This window comes from Pleurodeles waltl, chromosome 8 (genome assembly GCF_031143425.1).
Source record: "Pleurodeles waltl isolate 20211129_DDA chromosome 8, aPleWal1.hap1.20221129, whole genome shotgun sequence".
NCBI classification, from domain to species: Eukaryota; Metazoa; Chordata; class Amphibia; order Caudata; family Salamandridae; genus Pleurodeles; species Pleurodeles waltl.
The window spans coordinates 130,468,321-130,483,726 of NC_090447.1; positions in this window are offsets into that span (position 1 = coordinate 130,468,321).

Below are 15,406 nucleotides of genomic sequence, written 5' to 3' on the forward strand. Positions count from 1 at the left end.
GTGCTTCAGTGAGGAGGTGACCACATTGCCATTAGGGAAGATTGGCCACAATGACAGTCCACATCTTTGATAGGTCAGCAGTGGGAGGTTCCAATTGAGGAAGGTACCAGGTGCTTTCACACTGGCATGATCATTAGCACTGAGAAAAGGAGAAAGGGGGCATGCCCCACAGAGAAGAGATACCGGGCAGTTTTCCTGGTGAAAAATGTTCCTTCCACATCTTCATCCTCTGATGTATGTGGTGCCTCCCGTGACTGGGAAATTTTAGGCGCTGAAGTAGAGGGAGGCACACACACATCATGGGCTGAAAATGTGGATGCTGTGCCAACAGCAGCTCTCGTCTGTGGGAACCCCTGAGGCAGCATAGCAGCAAAGAGGACCTGCATGGTCTGCAACACTGCAACAATGTCACGGCAGAGGGGACCTGAGATGGCGAAGAGGGAGTCTTGCTTCTAATCCAAGGACTCCAAGACATTTTGAATTTCCCCCAGCCTGTTGGCAACTTCGCTGGTAGCACTGGGGCTGGGCATTTGCTCATGCCTCAGCCTCATGACACTAGCAGTGTCAGACAGGGACTGCTGGAAGGGCAGGGAGCGGAGAGTCAGTGCCTCGTATGGACGACGAGTTCTCATTTGTACTGAGGCACCTCAGGACTGCCTTTAGGGTACCCGCCACAGTCTCCATCTCCACCCGCACCATATCAACCATTTCACGCTGGACTCCTCCCGGACTGTTTTGGAATGTAAGCTGTGGGTCCTACAAGTCCAGGGCTGTGGTTGAGCTGGCAAGTGGTGCCGGTTGGCTGTTGGGTGGATCATCTGAAGACACCCCAACACTGTCAGTCCTCCCCGTGACCAAAGATGGTGTCTGTATTGCACCCAGGATTTCCTGGAGGGTTTCTGGATGTATGGTTTACAGCTGGTCATCCACATCATCGGAAAAGTCCAGGACAGGCATCTGGCGAGGAGGTATGGGATCATCCTCTGCAATTAGATAGAGCGGTTGATCTGTGCTAGCTGTTGACATGAGTCATCAGGTTGACAAACATGGTGCCTTATTTACATGTTGGATGGTGCAGAGTTGTGCATCAGGGACCCTATTTATGAGCCCCTAGCGGCACACTGAACCACCAGAGTGCCATTTTTTTGGAATGCTTCAGTGGCAAAGTGTGCCAGGCCACACTTACAAGTCAGTACAAAGCCAGCTTGTGTGACTTATCATGAACTTATCAATATGGCCCCCTTTCATGAATTCCACTGCGTGCCTGTGGCATTCCATAGGTGTTGCTTGGGGTGTTCCCATGTAAAACCCATGGAAGTGTACGGAATCTGTCAAATTGCTAGATTTTCAATTTTGGGAATGTGTCAAATTCCTACATCATCCCACGTGTGGTATGAGTGTCATGCAAGGGGGAGAATTGTCCACATTCCTCCTCCTTGTCCGTTCTTGCTATGAGTGCCATATCATGCAGCATACATAGATAGATGGAAACACATTTTGGGGGTGATTCTCACCCTGGCGGGCGGCGGAGGCCGTCCGCCAGAGTTCCCCCTCCAAAATACCACTCCGTGGTCGAAAGACCGCTGAGGGTATTTTGGGTTTTGCACTGGGCTGGCGGGCGACCGCCAAAATGCCGCCCGCCAGCCCAGTGCAAAACAGCCTTCCCACTAGGACGCCGGCTCAGAATTGAGCCGGCGGAGTGGGAAGGTGCGACGGGTGCAGTGGCACCAGTCGCATATTTCAGTGTCTGCAAAGCAGACACTGAAATACAAAGTGGGGCCCTCTTACGGGGGCCCCTGCAGTGCCCATGCCATTGGCATGGGCACTGCAGGGGCCACCAGGGGCCCCACGACACCCCATACCGCCATCCTGCCGCCAGGAACAGGATGGCGGTATGGGGTGTCAGAATCCCCATGGCGGCGCAGCGAGCTGCGCCACCATGGAGGATTCTACAGGGCAGCGGAAAACCGGCGGGAGACCGCCGGTTTTCCGTTTCTGACTGCGGCTGAACCGCTGCGGTCAGAATGCCCTGCGGGGCACCGCCAGCTTGTTGGCGGTGCTCCCGCCAACCCTGGCCCCGGCGGTCCGGGGTCAGAATGACCCCCTTTGTGTTTGTGTCTCTGCATGAAGGTGTCATCCCTGCAACATAGGCATCCTTGCACCAAGGGTGCCAGCCTGCCTTCGTTGCAGAGCTGAGTGATTTTGTGCAGGAAGGGAGACCTTTTTTTAATGGATGTTGTATTAAACATAAACACAAAATTTTGAGCACAATGTGTCTAACAGACTCTCACACATCATCCCTATTAAAAATACATTTAAATGAAAGCAGTATTTAAAACAATAGTTTAAGATTTATTCAGGCTCATCAGGGCGAGACTCTGCAGAACAGAGCTAACTCTATCAGGGGCCTCCCTGAATGTCTGGGGACCTGGGCCAAAGCCCACTTTGACTATGCTTTAAAATGTCTCTGAGAGGTACTATTTATTGCGAAAAAGGTGTGAACATACTCTCACAGAAATGTGTAGCAAATGTTTGATGCTTTATGTGGATAATCACACACGAAGACAGCAGGACTCCTGAGCCGGATCAGAATATTATTATGTTTCACTCTCCCTGGGGAAGGCAGGGCCGCACGGGCACTGTCGGGCAATTTTTTTTATTCCCTCTGCATTTTCCCATTAGAAGCTATTAACGCTGCACTGCGGTCTGTTTACTATATCAATAGGAAACAGACTTCTTCTCCGCAGAAAGAGATTGTACTGAATTACAAGCCCCCTGGGCAGCAACAAAAGCCTGTTTACTATTTTCATAGGCCAAGCACTATCTAAAAGAAGAGGGTGTTAGAAAGGAAAATGGTAAATTCAAGAATTAAGGCAAGAGATGGACGGAGACGAACGGGGAGTAAGCGAGTGGGCAAAGAAAAAAGATTAAGGCTTGGGAAACGTGAATGGATATAATTACAGCAGAATGGAATGCTAAATGTAATTGTTAGCTGTTTAATAAAGTTGAAGATTAAGTTAGCTATACAGGAAGAGCAGCTTTTTTGCTCCAGGTTCTAGACACACAATTATATATTAATATAATAACCTCAAGTAAATACAATTATTATGATAGAGTGCACAATTATGGAACTGCTGCTCCATTCGATTTAGATTTTTACAAAACATCTGTACACAGGAAATAAAGGGAAGGGCGAGGTGCTTCACAATCTTGCCACCCTGCTCCGACCAAACTAATTGGGTAAACATCGGCATCCATCTTAAGAACAAGCGTCGCAAACCTGGACACGCTTCTCTGAGCTATACCACAACACATTTCTGAGAGATGTCAACAGTAGAGGAGCTTCGGCATGGGCATTATAGAGTAATACGGTTCTGGAGCAATTTTGAGAACAGGGGTGCTGGCCGGTGACTCCAACTCATTAAAGACTTGCACGCAGGTGTGAACAACACAAATGCTACTTAAGGTCCTGCGTACGCAATTTAGCGGAAGGAGGGAGAAGGTGTACTGTGAAGTTCAATAGTGCTTTTTGAAGCACTTGTTAATTAGTATAGGGCAAAAAAACGTGAATAGGTTATGATCTTAAAATTTGCACTTTGATCGAAATTTAAACAAGCGGAAGTACCACCCTTTTCCACCAGTATACATTTTGTCAGATAAAACCTGGCTGAAACTGTAAGAAGAAATTCCGCAATAATCGAAGTTTTACAGCGCAGGACAGGGGAAACGTGCTTTTAACGTGTCCTATTGTTGGAGTGTGTCCTTTAAGAGAAATGTTAATACGAAAACTTACAACATATTGTGTGAAGAAGCCGCATAGAAAAAATTGTGTTAACGTAGAAAATAATGCACGCTTTTGAAATGTGCTCACGGGGAGTGGCAACAAATATATACGAAGACTAATGAAAAGGCTTATAAATTCAGAATTAATATGCAATATTGTTTTGAATTTGTATTAATATACCATAATTAGGGTAGTGTGCTAAGAGTTTGCTTCATTAAACAAAAGGGCTTTAACTTAGTGAGGGCTCGGGCCCAGCTGCCTGGCCTCATAATGAATTGCATTTTCTAACATGTAGTGTGCTGTTTTTCCTGAAGGACACGAAGCTGTACTTTTCCAGGAGTTATATGTGTGTAGCCGTAGTAAATTCCGTAGTAAATTCTTTCTCATGAGAACCGACTTGCTCAAGGCGACATTCTTGCTGGATGCAACAGTGTAATTTGTAACAGGTGCAAGGTTAACCGTACTAGGAGAAGACAATGAAGACACTGACTGGAGCGCAAAGAGTAACATTTTCTACCCGACATTCCAACCGTTGAAGACGTCAATAACATGAACCAATCCCTGACACGGGAACTGTGGAAATTTCTAGCAAGGTGCTTACCGAACTATTGGACAGAGATAACGATGCACCAAATATTTTCCAATAAGGAATTAGGGAATAGTTAGACAGTTTTGATTTAACGGTGTGACCTGAGGAGAAACGTTCCATTCTCCATTTTGCCATTTCGTTTGCCATAAGACTTTTGCCTTCTGCCATTTTCCGGACGCTCCATACTCATACTTTGGTCCTTTAGTCGTTCTACCATCAAACCATCCTCTGCCCATCCTTTGCTTGATATTATCTTCTCCTCCATCTGAGGGAAGTAATGTTCCTTAGCTATGCTATCTTGAGACTTTGCCCCGTCCTATCCTTGCCTGATGCTGATGAACTGAGGTCCTGAGGATGAAGACTGACGCTGCTTGCTGATCTGTTGGATTGGTAACTATCCAATGCAAATTGTGATTGTCTGTTTGCCTTTTCTTTCTAGGTACCAACTGCTATTTTGATAGAGACATTAGTATAGATGTATTCTAAATTTGTGTTCACTAAAATGTTTTGCAAGAAGCCCAACATGCTAATGCTAATTTGAGGTTAGTTAAGGTGTTCACTAATGTCTGATGCAAATAGACAAATGACTGAGTTCTTGCTTTGTTGAACCATGTACTAATGAGACTCTGCTAAGTTGATTCATATTAATGATGTGTTTAAATTCTGAATGAGTATAATCCATGCATTGACTAAGTTGCGCTCTAATTGCTAATTAGTACTGCTTTCTGGTGTGTTATTGATATTGAGATTAATAGAAATGATATTAGATTGTTACTTATAGGGACATAAATATCCTAACACTTAATTAAACTGGTGTGGTTATTCATGACTGAAAGGCCATCGTGTGTTCAATTATTGATTCTTATTGACTGTTTATTGATTAGTGCTTGTCATTATTGATTGTCTATTGATTTATTGATTGATGATGCCAAGAAAATACTTCGTACTGGGAAGTCTCCAAACACGGTCCAAAGGTTTGTCGACCTAAACGCGTCTCCATGTAAGTTTACTTATTAAGGCTCCGACGCGCTAACAGTTTTGGTAGCAGAGGTGATGGTTTGGCCCTTTGGGGCCCCAGTACGAAGGATCACAGATTGATAGAGTTGATGGTGTGATAATTAACAGGTTTAGTAGCAGTGTGGTTGGTTTGGCCTTTGGGGCCCCGGTATAAAAGATCAACAGTTTGGTAGAGATTGATGGGGTTGGCTCTTTGAGGTCCTGGTACGGATGGTACAAAGTGAAGAGGTTTGGTGGTAGGCAAGGTGCACCGAATAAATTGAGTTTTGTGTTTTTTTTTTCTTTTTCAATGCTGCAAATTGGAGAGATGATGTGTCCCTAAGTCCCAAATGACTTTCCCGGGATGTCGGAGCTTACTGAAGGAAGTTTGAGTATGTTCTCTGCGTTCTAGTGATAGTGTGAATGAAGTAGGTTTTGCACGTGCACAGCTTATGCATATCGCAGGTGAATTGTGATGTTTGTGAGGATTTTAGCCTAGATGATGATGTTTTAGTAGGAGTTGGCGTACTCCGCAGTATGAGAGTAGGGAAGTCGGCGAACTTCATGTGAGTGTGGCGCTTTGTGCTAAAAAATTGTCCACTTCGTTGTTGGTGATGTACAGACCCTGTGTGGTCTAAGACTCCGGAGTATACTGATAAGTGTATGAGACACTTGGTTTATGTTGTAATTTGTGCGGTTTAATGGTCGATAGTGAAATCGGCGAGTCGAGTTTGAGTCAAAGTGAGTGAATGAAAACTTCGATGGAGATTTGGTGAGTTCTAAAGTGCACTAGAACAATAATCCGTTGACAAGTCAAGAGTAGAATTTGCGGATCAAATTTTGCTTGCGAGTGCGAGATCTGAGAAGGAGAGAGTAGCGGCCGAGGTTAAGCGAAATCTCTGTAAAGTTCTGAAGCGATTGTGTTACCCTTTCCTGTAGTAAACCGGCAAATTTGAGTTTATTTTGGTTGGTGCTTGCAATATATTGCATTAGTTGTGTGGATCGAGAGTGGGAAGACAAGCCGCAAGACTTTGTCAGCCGCAGTGCGTGTGAGTGTGATGTCATTGGAGCCGTGCTGGGATAGGTTGGTTAGTGAGAAGGGTCGCGCACGGATTGGCAGCCGTCCGTGAGAGGCAATTGGTTGAGAAGGTAGGCGCAGAAGAATTCTGGGAATTAAAGTCACTTCCTGATTTGATTGTGAACAAAGTAAAAGGTGTAAAGATGAAATCTTTCAAGGCTTTTAAGAGCGTCTTGAGGGTAGACATATATATTACCGCGAGTGTAGGGGAGGTTACACCGCCAGAGGCTACACCGGCTTATATGGTAATGGAGGAAAAGGGTGTCGTGCCATGTCTTTGGGTAAAGCAATGGTGCAAAGTCACAGAGAAAGAGGGGTGCTTAGCGTTTCCTGAGAATGGAACGTTCAATTTGAGGATTATAGGAAATTTGCGGAGGGTGCTAAATGATCTGAAGCCACCTCCGAGACCAGCACAGTTTGAGGCGTTAGCAATTTGGGAACTAATGGCAATACAACAACAGCAACAGAAATTTGAGAGGAGAATGAGGAAAGCAAAAAAGACACTAGATGGGATAGTGCACAGAGAGTTTGGAGGAGAGAGACAATAGATGGATTTATGCTGTTCCCAGCGATAGCCCAAGAGGGTGAAGGCAAAGGGAGGAAAGCTACTCGTAAGACTGACATAAGTCCTTCCAGAGACAAAGAAGCTAGGAAGTCTTCGACAGAGATAGAGGACTCAGACCATGATGAATTCCTTAATCAGTTACTGAATGATCGTCCACCACCATATGTGGCAGACGACAATGGCCCGAGTACCAATACATGTCCAATAGGTTCGATACAAGAGAAGGCAACAATGAATCCGACACAGGTTAGTGCTGTCTCGACACAAGTCCAGATGCAGAGTAGTTTTGGCGTACCCACCATTCAGGTTATGCAACCTCAGTTGCAACCGCCAGAAGTTCAGAGGCTTTACCCTGATGTACCTATTTTAGAGACTACTACTAATCTGATGGTGCTGACCGAGCAGGTATACACCAGGTCAAAGTTGATTCAGACTGATCCAACTCCACCTTTATTGCCCCAGGTGCAGCCGCAAATGATCCCGAGATATACTTCGGTCACAGGACCGCAGTCAGACATGACACCAGTGATGAACCAGAATATGGGAGTTAATCTTCCACAGGTTTTGGGAAACAGACAGACACCAGATGCCATATGTTTTCCTATTACGGTTGGTCCACCGGTACCATTGTATGCACAGGCAAAGCCTACTGTATGCGATAAAGGGTAATGACACAACGTACGACAAGATGAGGGTTCGTAGGAAGCTCCCAAGGGACTACTCCAGTAGAACCAACATTTGAAGGATCTAGATCTCTGTTAGACTTCAGTCCGATTGGGGCTCCTCCAGATGTCATGAGACAGTCAGGTTCAAGACTGCTGACACCGCAGCTCTCGAATGCGAATGTAACACAGACACCTTTGGTACAGGCTGGGAATATCTCATTACAAGGTTTAACAGCACAACAGCTGACCGACTGGTTAGACAAACTTAATACTCCACAGATTGCTCCTGTAGCAGCAGGGAGAGTGGAAGGACAAGAGTACCTGAACCATGTGAGGTTGGGCATGGAAGTCAATGAACTCGTTGAAGGGAGCATGGGTGTGAACAGGCTAGAGTCATACACGGAAGCAGAGTTGAGGTACTTGTGCCCAAAGATAACTAGAGAAGTGAGCAGGGTGCACCAGAGGTTGGCGAATCTGGCAGACAAGTACAGCGTAGATTTAGAGAATACCAAACATTTGAAGAGAAGTTACAGGTTCGATTTTTAGCCAAAGGATTTGGAACACATGAGGTCAACTGTAATGAAAGCGCACCTCAAGGAGATACTGCAAAGTGCACAAGTTTGGGAGCCTTAGAGAAGTGGGAAGGCAGATGGGCGAAGAAGAGAGACAAGAGGAAGAGTGATTACATAGAGCAGTCAGCTAAATCATTACCGAATACTAGCACGGTAAAAATGTTACCAATGAGAGAGACTGCCGGAGGGGTTCTTGTCCATATACCGTGGACTGGCGGTGATATTCTGTCATTCACAAATGATTTCCCCAGGCTGAGGGAGAAACCAATAGAGTGGTATCAGCAGACAGACAGATTTGTGAAGCTTGCAAAGTGTCTTTGGGAAGACCTGATTTGTGGATTGAGTGCAAAAGGAGCGTAGACTGGCCGACTGAGGAACCGGCAAGGGACAGCAGCACAGGTGCGCTATCTCCTGACATGATGAAGTATTGTTATAAGGTGATTGAGTTTCTGAAAACGAGAGTTTCGCTTAAGAATATTGATTGGCAAAGGATTGATTGAATGGCTCAGGAAGTCAAGGAGTCGATACATGCCTATTATGAGAGGTTTTTGAAGGCGTTTAAACATTACAGCGGTACAGAGGTTATTGAGGCGAAGGACATGAACCACCTTGTTTTCAGATTCGTGGAAGGGTTGGGACCTGATATTGGCCAGATGATTAAGAATCATTTGATTTGCTGGCAAGCAAAGCTGATTGATGAGGTGTTGCAGTATGCGAAGTACTGTAGCGATGAGATTGATTTGAAGCAGAGAAAGTTGAAGGAGAAAGCAATGGTGATGCAAATTAAGGCAGCGCAGACAGGGATGCAGGGAGGTTTTCCACAGCAGATGGTGCAGCAGCCACAGGGAAATGGGATGTTTCAGGCGCAGGTGAGAAGTAGAGGTCGAGGATGTTTTGTGAACCGCAGTCCAGACTTGAACACTGTAGTAGTCCAAAACGATGCACAGGGAATGAAGAAACTGTTACCTTGTCATGCTTGCGGTGTCGTTGGACACTGGAAGCGGGAGTGCCCAATGATGTTACAGGATGATGTTATTCTACAAAGCAATGATGTCAGTCCATTCCAAAATGTGAGAGGATCAAGATTGAGAGGTCCAAACCCAAATTTTCTGAATAATGTGAACCAAATACAAGGTTTTCAATCCATGCAGCAGGTAGTTGCCACGTGTACAGCCAATGCAGTTACAACAAATGCAACAGCAGGTCCCCATGGTACCTAGACAGCAAATGCAAGTGCCTTTAGCCCCAATGGAACAGCAACAGGTGATGCTTCCTCAACAGGTCACAGGTCAAAGAATGAGTCAGAATCACACAGTACAATACCCATTGCGTGGTGAGATTGGAATAAATGATGAATGGTCGGATGAAAGTTCAGACGGAGAAGAGTGCAGGCTTGCAGCATCCTTAGAGGTAGATCAGCGAGGACCCTATGTTCAGGGGAAGGTTATGGGTCACAAGGTTTCATTCTTGGTTGACACAGGAGCTACACGCCCCACGGTCAGAAGTGCAGAGGTTCCGAAACTGCCCCTTTCTGGATGGGCAGTTAAGGTAGCAGGAGTAGCAAACCAACTCCTGACTAACCCGATGACAAATCCGGTTCAGGCTGAGCTTGGCACTTTCCAAGGATTGCAGATTTGTGGTTTGCGATTCAAGTCCCGTATCCCTATTGGGAAGAGACTTATTGTGCAAGACGAGGTGTTCAATCACCTGTTCCAATGAGGGAATTGAGGTCCAGACCAACAGTGACGATGAAGGGGAGGAACAGGTTTCAGAGCCTGAAATTGAGGCCACAGATGAGGAATATCCTCTGATTAACTTCTTTCCGATGTTCATAGTGGTTGATCTCCCGGCAGATTTACAAGGAATAGTTCAAGAAACGGTGTGGGATTTGACAGGGAAAGAAGTAGGGCTGATAAAAGGAGTAGAGCCAGTCAAAGTCAGTGTGAAGCCAAACGCTGTGTTCCCCCAGATACCACAGTATCATATGGCGCAAAATGTCCTTATAAAGGTTCCGCAAATCAATGCAGATTTTGTGAAACAGGGAGTCTTGAAAGAGGTGTTGAGCAGTCCATGTATTTCACCAATAATGGGACTGAGAAAGCCTTGTTGGAAGGTTTGGATTGTCCAAGATTTGAGGAAGATCAATGACATAGTGGTGAAATGTTGCCCAGTGGTGCCAAATCCGGCTGTGATTATGTTTCAGATTCCATGTGATGCAGAATGGTTCACAGTAATTGATCTGTCCCAAGCGTTCTTTTCTGTGCATCTTCATGAGGACAGCCAATTTCTCTTCTGTTTTAAATTCTTGGACAAGGTCTACAGTTGGTGTCGAATTCCTCAAGGGTTTTCGGAATCACCTTCCATATTCAATCAGATACTGAAGAAGAATTTGGAGTCATTGGAGCTGCCTTTTTAATCGACTCTAGTGCAGTATATTGATGATTTGTTGATCGCATCCAAAACAAGGGACGAGTGCAAGTATGATTCCATTGCCTTACTGAATCACTTGGGAAAGAATGGACACAAGGTGTCCCCAAAGAAATTGCAGTATTGTCAGAAAGAGGTGAAGTATTTGAGTCATCAAATTGAGAAAGGGTCAAGGAAGCTATCCAGAGAAAGAATAACTGCAGTGTTACAAATGAATCCCCCGCGACGACATGGAGAGATGTTAGGATGTTCCTACGAATGGTGGGTTACTGTCACCAGTGGATCCCACATTTCTCAGTCATTTCCAAGCCATTGCAGAGGCTGACGGTCAAAGAGAGTCAGGATACTATAGTTTTGGGGAGAAGGAAATGAGAGTGTTTACTGAGTTAAGAGAGAGCATGTGAAGGGCTCCAGCTTTAGGTATGCCTGATTACACAAAGGGGGTCATTCCGACCCTGGCGGTCCATGACCGCCAGGGCGGAGGGCAGCGGAGCTTCCTGGGCGATTCTGACCGTGGCGGTAAAGCCGCGGTCAGAAAAGGGGAGCCGGCGGTTTCCCGCCGGTTTCCCGCCGGTTTCCCGCTGGCCCAGGGAATCCGCCATGGCGGCGCTGCTTGCAGCACCGCTATGGGGATTACGACCCCCTTCCCACCAGCCTGTTTCTGGCGGTGTCCACCGCCAGAACCAGGATGGCGGGAACGGGTGCCATGGGGCCCCTGGGGGCCCCTGCACTGCCCATGCCACTGGGGGGCCCCCTAACATGCTTTGCAGACAGTGAAAATCGCGACGGGTGCCACTGCACCCGTCGCACACCTTCAACTCCGCCGGCTCCATTCGGAGCCGGCTTCATTGTTAAAGGGGCTTTCCCGCTGGGCCGGCCGGCGGTCGCCCGCCGGCCCAGCGGGAAAGCCGGAATGGCTGCCGTGGTCTTTTGACCGCGGAGCGGTCTTTCAGCGGGAACAGAATGACCGCCAAAGTCTTTTGTCCTGTTTTGTCATGAACGCAATGTATGTTCTTTGTCTGTCTTAACAAAGGTCCATGGAGGTGTAAACCGACCAGTAGCATATTTTTCAGCTACTTTGGACCCAGTTGCAGCAGCCTTACCGGGTTGTCTGCGTGCAGTAGCAGCAGTTGGGCAAAGCCTCACACACTGTGAAGGCATAGCGATGGGACATCCTTTAACAGTCATGGTCCCTCACTCAGTCGAGATCCTGTTGACACGTACAAAGACGCAGCACATGACTAATGCAAGATTGACCAAATATGAAACGATTATATTGGGGTCACCAAATGTAATGTTAAAGAGATGTACAGTGTTAAACCCGGCAACTTTGCTCCCAAGTGAAAATGCAGAAGTTGAAAATCTGGAAGAAGTAGAACATGATTGTCTTGAGGTAACAGAAATGTGCACCAAACCAAGACCTGTTATTGAAGATACCCAATTGGAAGAAAATGACCAAATCATCTTTGTTGATGGCTCATGTTTGAGAGACTCAGTAGGAGTGCTGAGAGCCAGATATGCTGTATGCACGATTTCTGGTATCATGGAAGCGTCCTGGCTTCAAGGAGTGTATTCCACTCAAGTAGCTAAGCTGGTAGTTCTTACTAGGGCTTGCCATGTCTCTGCACATATGAGAGTCACTATCTATACTGTTAGTCGATACGGATTTGGAATTGTTCATGATTTTGGCCAACTATGGTCACAGAGGGGTTATCTGACCTCTTCTGGTTCGCCAGTGAAGAATGGTGAACGAATTAATGAGTTGTTGCATGTAATTCAGTTACCTCATGAAATTGCCGTGGTGAAATGCAGTGTTTCAGTGGGAAATGGATATGCGGATCAAGTCGCAAGGTTTTGCGCATTGAACTGTATATCGTTTACTGACCAATGGGAATTGTTACCTGAAAAAGAAAATGAGACATGCACGGGTTATGCATTGAGGGTGATTGACACGTTAGAAGAGTTAAAATTGTTGCAGGGCCGTGCTAGCAAAGATGAGAAGTGTTCTTGGGTTAGAATGTAATGCATACAAAGACCAGATGATTTGTGGGTTTCAGATGAAGGGAAAATGGTCTAGCCGAACAGTCTTTTGTCACAGTTTGAAAGGTTTTATCATGGCCAAGCACACATTGGGAGGGATGCCATGATTAGGTTGTTCAAGATTGACTGGTTTAACCCTATGTTTAGACAAGCTGCAGAGGTGATTTGCCATCGTTGTGTCATCTGCCAACAGATGAACGTGGGGAAAGGGACAGTGGTGAATGTGAGCCACATTGGAAGAGCTGGAGGTCCATTTAGCAGAATGCAATTGGATTTCATTGAGATGCCTGTATGTGGAGGTTTGAGGTATCTGTTGGTGATTGTGTGTATCTTTAGCCATTGGATTGAAGCATACCCTACACTCAGGAATGACAGCCTCACAGTAGCGAAGCTGCTGCTTAGGGAATTGATACCACTTTTCGGTTTTCCTATCTCTTTAGAATCAGATAGGGGAAGTCACTTCAACAATGAGGTGGTTAAGTTATTGTGTGCAGCATTGAACATTGAGCAGAAGTTGCATTGTAGCTACCGCCCTGAAGCATCAGGACTAGTGGAACAGATGAATGGCGAAAATGTGTGCAGCCACGAATTTGAAATGGCCTGACGCATTACCTTTAGTGTTAATGTCAATGAGAAATACACCTAACAAGAAAACAGGACTATCTCCGCATGACATTCTCATGTGTCGAGCTATGAGACTGCCCGCAGTGCCTGCGAATGCTCTTGTGAATATCATGGATGATATGGTGTTGGACTACTGCAAGTGTCTGCCTGAAGTGGTCCGCTCTTTTTCTCACCAGGTGGAAGCTACCACCCTGCCACTGATTCATGATCCAGGACACAACCTGAAAGCTGCTGATTGGGTTGTCATCAAGAAACACGTAAGGAAAACCTGCTTGGAGGCACGTTGGAAGGGACCCTACCAAGTGAGACTAATGACTACCACTGCTGTAAAGTGTGCAGGAGTTCAGAACTGGATCCATGCCAGTCAGACGAAAAGGGTGACGTGTCCACCTGATGAGGAAGTTGAGTTGTTGAAAGTACCAACAACAGACAAGGAAGTCTCAGGGCCGGAGAGTGATCGAAGGGGAACTGAGACAGAAGGAGAGCCCATTGAGGACGGCTTGGTTACTCTAGTAAGAGACGAGGGAGAAGAGATCCAGAGGGGTGATGGTGAGTCTATTTCAACTGAGGCAGCAGGAGAGCCTGGTCAGAGGGAGGTTCTCCCAGAAATAGACGATTATGAGAATGAGCCAGAGCACTTGACTGACCCAGAAGGCGAAGCGGAGGAGAGTCAAAGAGTCCAGACTCCTCCTGAGCAGATTGCAGGTCCATCAAGCGAAAACACCATAGAGCAGAGAGAAAAGGAAAAGTTGCCACAGGAAAGACCAAAGACGAGAGAGATACTGAAAGGAGACAAGTGGCCAGAGTCACAAGTAAAAAGGGGAGAAGTGGTTGTCGAAGATGCCATAGAAGAAGAAGTAGACTCCACAAGGAGAGAAGACCTAAGTGAAGGAGAGTTGCAAGGTGATCGCAAGTTAAAAAGGAAGAGAGTAGCAAATAGGAGGTACGCAGGTCCTGAATGGGCGTACGCAACTACAGCTGAATGGCAACAGGATTTCTTGGTGTTTTGTTTTGATCGAGAAGTCCCAGGTCACTAATTTGGCACCTGAGTCTGGCTGGATAGACTGAAATTGGTTTAAATATTTGAGCTGGAAAATTGAAATTGAGAAAAGAGACTGAGAATTTACCGGATGAGATTTTGACTACCTGAATTGACTTTTGAAAACTGATTTTGACAAGCTGCTAACCTGAATTGACAAAGGATCCTGGGTGTGAGACTGAAAGCTGTAATTAATTGCTGAATGAAGATTTTGCTTGTTTTGACTTTTCTGCAGAAGAAAAAAAAAATTAACCATCCTCTTGTTGTTGTTTTAAATAACCATCCTCCACTTTCTGATTCTTTACAGATCATGGCTACTACTAGGCAGGAGAGCAGAGGGAGTAGGCGTTGTAAATGCTTGGGTATTGGTATAGGTATTGCGTGTGTGATTTTCATTGTGGTTGTGATTGTGGGTATGACATGAATGGATAAGAGTGGGACTAACAATGCTTCAATTCCTGAAAATACTACTGCACTAACCACGTGGGAGAGGTTTGAACTGGATGAGAGATATTTACACGAGGGAACTAATGCAAAAGGGGAACTTTCTAGTAACGTTTTCTATCGCTTGCTGAGTGAGTATGTCGAGACAATGGAAGCGAAGAATTGCTTTGTGTGTACACAGATTCCTATTTCGGTACAAAAAGAAGTGACTTATCATAGCTTGCCACTAACCTATGGGATAAGTTGTAGTCTGTTATTAACAAGATTTTATAACCAGGAGGATATGCAGTACTTCTATTCTAATTATGATTTTGTGTTTTTTTATGTGCCTATAATAGAGGATTTGAGTGATGTAGCTAGATACTATAGTATAAAGTTAGTTAAAGGATTCTTTGAGCCGACATTGACAATTAGTACATCTTATGCTCACCGCATTAATTTGGCATGCTTGCTTACACCTGTAGAGAAAATCTTTTTAGATCACACGGATGATAGAAGGAGAGCATTAAAGGGTAAATTAGAAAAAGGATTACAGCAGCGAGTTTTTGATAGTAATGAGGGTTATGGTGCAATTAGAGAACAA